Source organism: Antechinus flavipes, chromosome 5, assembly GCF_016432865.1.
Source record: "Antechinus flavipes isolate AdamAnt ecotype Samford, QLD, Australia chromosome 5, AdamAnt_v2, whole genome shotgun sequence".
Classification (NCBI taxonomy): domain Eukaryota; kingdom Metazoa; phylum Chordata; class Mammalia; order Dasyuromorphia; family Dasyuridae; genus Antechinus; species Antechinus flavipes.
The window spans coordinates 140,506,586-140,512,746 of record NC_067402.1 but is presented as its reverse complement, the minus strand read 5'-3'; positions in this window follow the sequence as shown (position 1 = coordinate 140,512,746).

Here is a 6,161-nt window from a genome sequence, read left to right as displayed (position 1 = left end):
TATCTCCAAAGCGTTTTTGTTTATCTGGATTATATTTATAGACATTTACCATATTGGAAATAAAAACTATTTTTGAATTTATAGACCCTCTAAAAGGATTTCAGAGATCCCCAGGATTCTCTAGACCATACTTTGAGAACCACTGATTTACACTATCCCTCTAAAATATTCCAAAAGATAAGACTATCCCAGATACCTCATTGACATCTTTACTTCTGTTTATTCAGACATCCTGACTCTGGCTTTTATGGCCTCCCCCCATCCTGACAGAACCAAATGGGTCTGTGAAGAAGTTTCCCACTTCTGTCCCTTCTTTGTTTGTAAAAGGTATTTAAGGATTTGGCTTCATCTCATTCATCACTGGATACTTTGAGATGAGAGTCCTGTCCAGTCAATTATGCTCTCCAATTAATGAAATATTAAAAACTCTCTAATCTCTCTCCTGGCTCAGTTTCTCTAGTATTACAGTCTGTCCCATAAAAACAGGAATTTAATGAACAGTTGATTTCATGGAGAATTCAAATCACTTAGTTCTTCAATAACCAACTAATTCAGAGTTGAGTCAAGGACAGCAACCTACCTTAGTTTTGTTTATTACTCTCTGTGTGACCCTGGGTCTCAGTTTCCTATCAGTAAAATGAAAGAATTGGATTAGATGACTTCTAAGGGTCTTTTCTAGCTCTACATTGTCAGAGTTAAAATCTACCATTACCTATGTGTTATTGACTTTAATTCTACAGTCAATAAAGCCATTTGATCACATAAAACATAATTAAAGTCTTTTAAAATAAGTACTTACCAGTCACTATTCTTCAATATCTAATTTGATAAGTATATTACATATAACTGAGCATGGTGATATAGGTCTGTAATCTTTGCACATGAGGAGATCGATGTTGGCAGATCTCCAGCTTGGAAAGTTTTGAATTGCAGTGGGCTAAGCTGATTGGGTTTAAGTAGTTAAATTTGACTTTAATAGGGTGAGCTCTAAGGTCAATGGCCACTAGATTGCCTTAAGGAGGGGTGACCAGCACAAGTTGAAAACAGAACAGGTCAAAACTCCCAAACCAAACAGTTGGACCTAAGTTACAAGAAAAAGAAATAACAAAATTTAAAAACAGACATATTGAACTTTTTTTGCATTAGGGACCCTAAACAATCTGGTGAAGTCTATGAACCTCTTGTTAGAATAATGTCTTTAACAACCATAAGATTTATAAGATTACAAAGAAATGAAATAGTGAATTAGTGAAAGTAAATATGTAATATTTTTCCTACTCAAATTCAAAGACCTCCAAAAATCTATCCTCAGGAAACACAAGGAAATAAGAATGAATTTAGACATGTCTCAGATCTCCCCCCCCCCAAAAAAAAATCATAACAAATAAAGGCTTTCCATTTTCTCACACTATTTTTAAATTCTTAAACTAGTCAGGAAATTTACCTACCTTCATGTTCTATCTAGGGATCATTACACCTCCATAAGTGTAATCTTGAACTTTGCCATAACTTAGGTACTTAAATGTTTATTGAACTGAAATTTAAATACTTCAAATTCTTAAATCATTTACAAAATGTTTTTCCTAACAACACTGAGCAATAGATAGGAAAAATATTTTGTTTCATTTTATTTTTTTCTGATGGAACTCAAATTTTTTTTAAGATAATACATGTACATTCACTTTTTACACTATTTCCATATGAGTCATGTTGGAAGAGAAAAATCAGAACAAAAGGGAAAAACTGTGAGAAAACAAAACAGCAGGAAAATAAAGGTGCAAGTAGTATGCTTTGATTCAGTCTCCATAATTCTCTCTCAGGATGTAAATGGCATTTTCCAAATAGGACAAATATTTTAAATCTCTTTTTACCCAAGAGGAAACTGAAGACTCAAAAATAAAAGTGACTGGTCTTACGTCATAGTGTTTTAAATTGAAATTTAAAACCAGGTCTCTCCTAATTCTATATCCAATGCTCTTTTTATTCATATTACTCCTCCAATTAGGATGGAAAATAGGGAATAAAGAGCTGAGATGGGTAAAAGAGGTAGCCTAGGTTAGTGAAAATTAGTACAATATGCCAAAATCTTAAATATCATTTTTAGAAACTCCTAGAGATAGAGTCAAGATGACAGAAAAAAGTGGGGACTCACCTGCCTTCTTACTAATCCCCTCTAAACTCTGAATAATGCAAATAATGCCTCTAAAACTAATTTTGGAGTGGCAGCATCCAAAAAAGGATGAGCGAAATAATTTTCCCGTCCCAAACAACTTAGATCAGTGCTGTGGCTTCAGGGTACAGTGGAGCGCAGCCCATTCCAGGATTTGAACCATCAAGTAGGCCTTGAGGGCAACTGAATCGGTGGTAGCCCCAGCAGGCTTTTGGACCTCTCAGCCCATAGACAGTAAGGGAGTCAAAACTGATCTGAAGACTAAAAAGAGTCCCTTTGATGGTCCTTGGGGAGTGGAGGCAAAATGCAGGACTTTGTTGCCTTGCCCATACTTAGGTCTGGGTCACAGGATGAGGAAGAGCATTATCACACAAAAGCTTGTGGTCACAGTTCCAAGTTATTAAACAATGATAGTAATCCCTCACAGACCAGAGCATATCACAAGAGACTAGTAAACACACACCTTTCCTTAAATCATGCTGCTTTCAAAGGACCAAAAACTTACAGGTCCTTAGACTTCTCTCTGAAAACAGCTGCACACAAAAAATCGGGAAGCTTGGGACAGTGCCCTCTCCATTCGGGAAACAGAGCTCCTTTATCAGAGAGTTAAAAGTCAAGAAATAGCCTGGAAAAAATGAGCAAACAACAGAACATGATCCTGACCATAAAAAGTCACTATAGTGACAGAAAAGATCAAAACAAACTTAAAAGGTGACAACAGTCAAAACGCCTATATCCAAAGCTTCAAAGCAGCTTTAGGTTGTGGAAGAGCTCAAAAAGGATTTTAAAAATAAAGCAAGGGAAAGGGAAAATTGGGAAGAAAAATGAAAGTGACACAAGAAAATCTTGAAAAAAGATTCAGCAATTTGATGAAGGAGGCACCAAAATACCAAAGAAAATGACACCTTAAAAACAGAACAGGCCCAATGGTAAAATAGACATAAAAATCTAATGAAGACAAGAATGCTTTGAAGAAGCAGATTGGCCAAGTGGGAAAAGATATACAAAAATTCACTAAAGGGAGCCCTGAAGTCAGGAGGACCTGAGTTCAAATTTGGTCTCAGACACTTAACACTTCCTAGCTGTATGACCCTGGGCAAATCACTTAACCCCAAGTGCCTCAGCAAAAAAAAAAAAAAAAAAAAAAATCACTTAAGAATTTCTTCAAAAGTAGTATTGGTCAAATGAAAAAGGAGGTACAAAAATTCACTGAAGTATTTCCTTAAAAATTAGACTTGAACAAGTGGAAACATATAACTCTAAAACACATCGAGAAACAAAATCAAAAGCATGTAAAAATAGAAAATATGAAACTGGAAAATAGATCCAGGAGAGATAACTTAAGAATTATTCTACTATCCCAAAGTCATGATCAAAATAAAAGAGCCTACCATTTTCAAAAATTATCAAGAAAAACTGCCCTGATATTTTATAACCAAAGGGTAAAAGAGAAATTGAAAGAATCCACCAATCACCTCTTGAAAGACATCCCCAAATGAAAACTCCCAGGAATATTAGAGCTAAATTCTAAAATCTAGGAGAAAATATTGCAGTAGCCAAAAAGAAACAATTCAATTATCATGAAGCCACAATCAGGATAACACAAAGATCTAAAGTTTCTGAATTGGATATTCTGAAAGGCAAAACAGCTAAAATTATAACCAAGAATCACCTACCCCAAAAAGCTGAGTATAAATCTTTTATGGGAAAAATGGATCATAAATGACATAGGGGATTTTCACAAATTTCTGATGAAAAGATCAAAGCTGAATAGAAAATGTAGGTTTCAAATAGGAGACTTTCAAAGAGAACACAAATACAAATACAAGAAGGACACAAAGGGTACAGGTATGAGTTAAATACTTAAAAATGGTGTGAGAATTTACGGTGTGAGAGAGTAATGCATTGGAAGAAAGGGAAAAGAGTGAGAAAAGGATAAATGATCTAACACAGAAGAGGACGCAAAGAGATTTTACAATGGAGTGAAGCTGGGAGGGAATCTGTGAATCTTACTCTTATTGGAATTGATTCAAAGAGTATTATTAACACACTCAGTTGGATATAGAAATCTATCTTATACATAAAGGGAGGAAAATTTCCTCCTTTTGAGGAATAAACCCTTTTGAGAATAAACAGGGTAAAAGGAAGAGTAAAATAAATATGAAAACTATGAAGAAAAACACATAGTAACTGTGAAAAAATTTACAGTACGTTTCTCTGATAAAGACCTCATTTCTCAAATATATATAGACAACTGAATCAAATTTTTAGAAATGAGCCATTCATAAATTGATAAATGGTCAAAGGATATTAAGAAGTAGTTTTCAGGCAAAAGTAATCAAAGCTAACTATAGTTACATAAAAATGTTCCAAAATATTATTGATTAGAGAAATACAAATTAAAACAATTCAAAGGTACTATCTCATACCTATGAGATTGTCTAACATATCAGAAAAGGAAAAAGACAGATTTTGAAAGGGAAGTGAGAAAATTGAAACACTAATGGACTGTTGAACTTGTATATTGATTCACCCATTCAGTAGAGCTATTTGAAACTTATATTCAAAGGGTTATAATACTATAGATACCCTTTGACCCAGCAATCCACCAGGTCTGTATCCTAGAGATTGAAGGAAAAGGAAAAACACACACACACACACACACACACACACACACACACACACACACACACACTATTTCTAATAGCTATTTTTGTTGTGGCAAAGAAGTGGAAATTGAAGGGATGTCCATCAACTGGGAAATGGCTGAACAACTTGTTTTATGTGATTATAAAGGCATATTAATTGTTCTGCAAAAAATGAAGAACAAGATACTTTCAGAAAAAAAAAAAATCTGCAAAGCCTTGTACTGATGCAAAATGAATCGAACAGAACCAGGATGACATTTTATAGTGATAGCAATATGGTATAGATGATCAATTGTGAACACAATGCAATACAATGATCCAAGATAATTCTGAAGGCCTTATGATTTTCATCTCTAGAGAACTGATGAAATCTGAATGCAGATCAAAATATACTTTTTGTTTTTTTTTCATGTCTTCTTTCCTAATATGGAAATATGTTCTGCATGAATGTATAGTCTATATCACTGGATTATATACTTTCTCAATGTGTAGTAGACAGGACGCAGCAATGAGGAAGAGTAAGAGAAAATTTGTAATTCAAAAGTTTTAAATGGCAAATGTTGCAAATTGTTTTTACATGTAACTAGGGGAAAAATATTAATTTTTTTTTTTAAAGAAAAATCCTGAGAATATGGTGCAAGAGAATATATCCCATATCCTCTGGGAATGTGACAAGCTTCTTACTTTTGTTGAATGGTAAATGTCTGGAAGCACAATTGAAAAAAGTTAAGTAAATGCTCCCAGAAATGCAAGATAGGCTTTTTTCAAAAAGTAAATGTATAATATATAGAAACACAACTGAAATAAGTATAACAGTACTTCGATTTTGAAGAAGTTTGAATGATAGACATTCCCATTTTCTATTAGAGATACCAAAAGTTTGGAAATAGAACATCTGGAAGTCATAAGGGAAAATGGAACAATCTGTTCAGATAAAAAAAAGAAAAAATGATACAAAATTAGTAATTGGTCATTGGCTGGAAAGCTGAAAGAATCAGTGTAAAATTAGTGTAAAAAAAAATCACTGTTCTACGATAATGACTCAGAACTGTGAGGTAGAGTTTTCTTTTAGTCTGTTTAGCTTAAGTTACTATGTTAGAAAGAAACCAATAACAGGGAAGATTGTTAAGTAAAAACTAGTGGATAAATGATGGAATTTTGTTCTCTTGAGCACTTGAAATGTGTAGAAAAGTTGCAGGAGGAAAACTCAGCATTTCAATAGGTCTATTTAATGTTTAAAATTCCTAAACTCTTGAGATATTTTTAATCGGGCCTCATACATACTTTGTTGTATAATAATTAAAACCTATGATTTATAGAGTAGATCAGAATCATAAAAAACA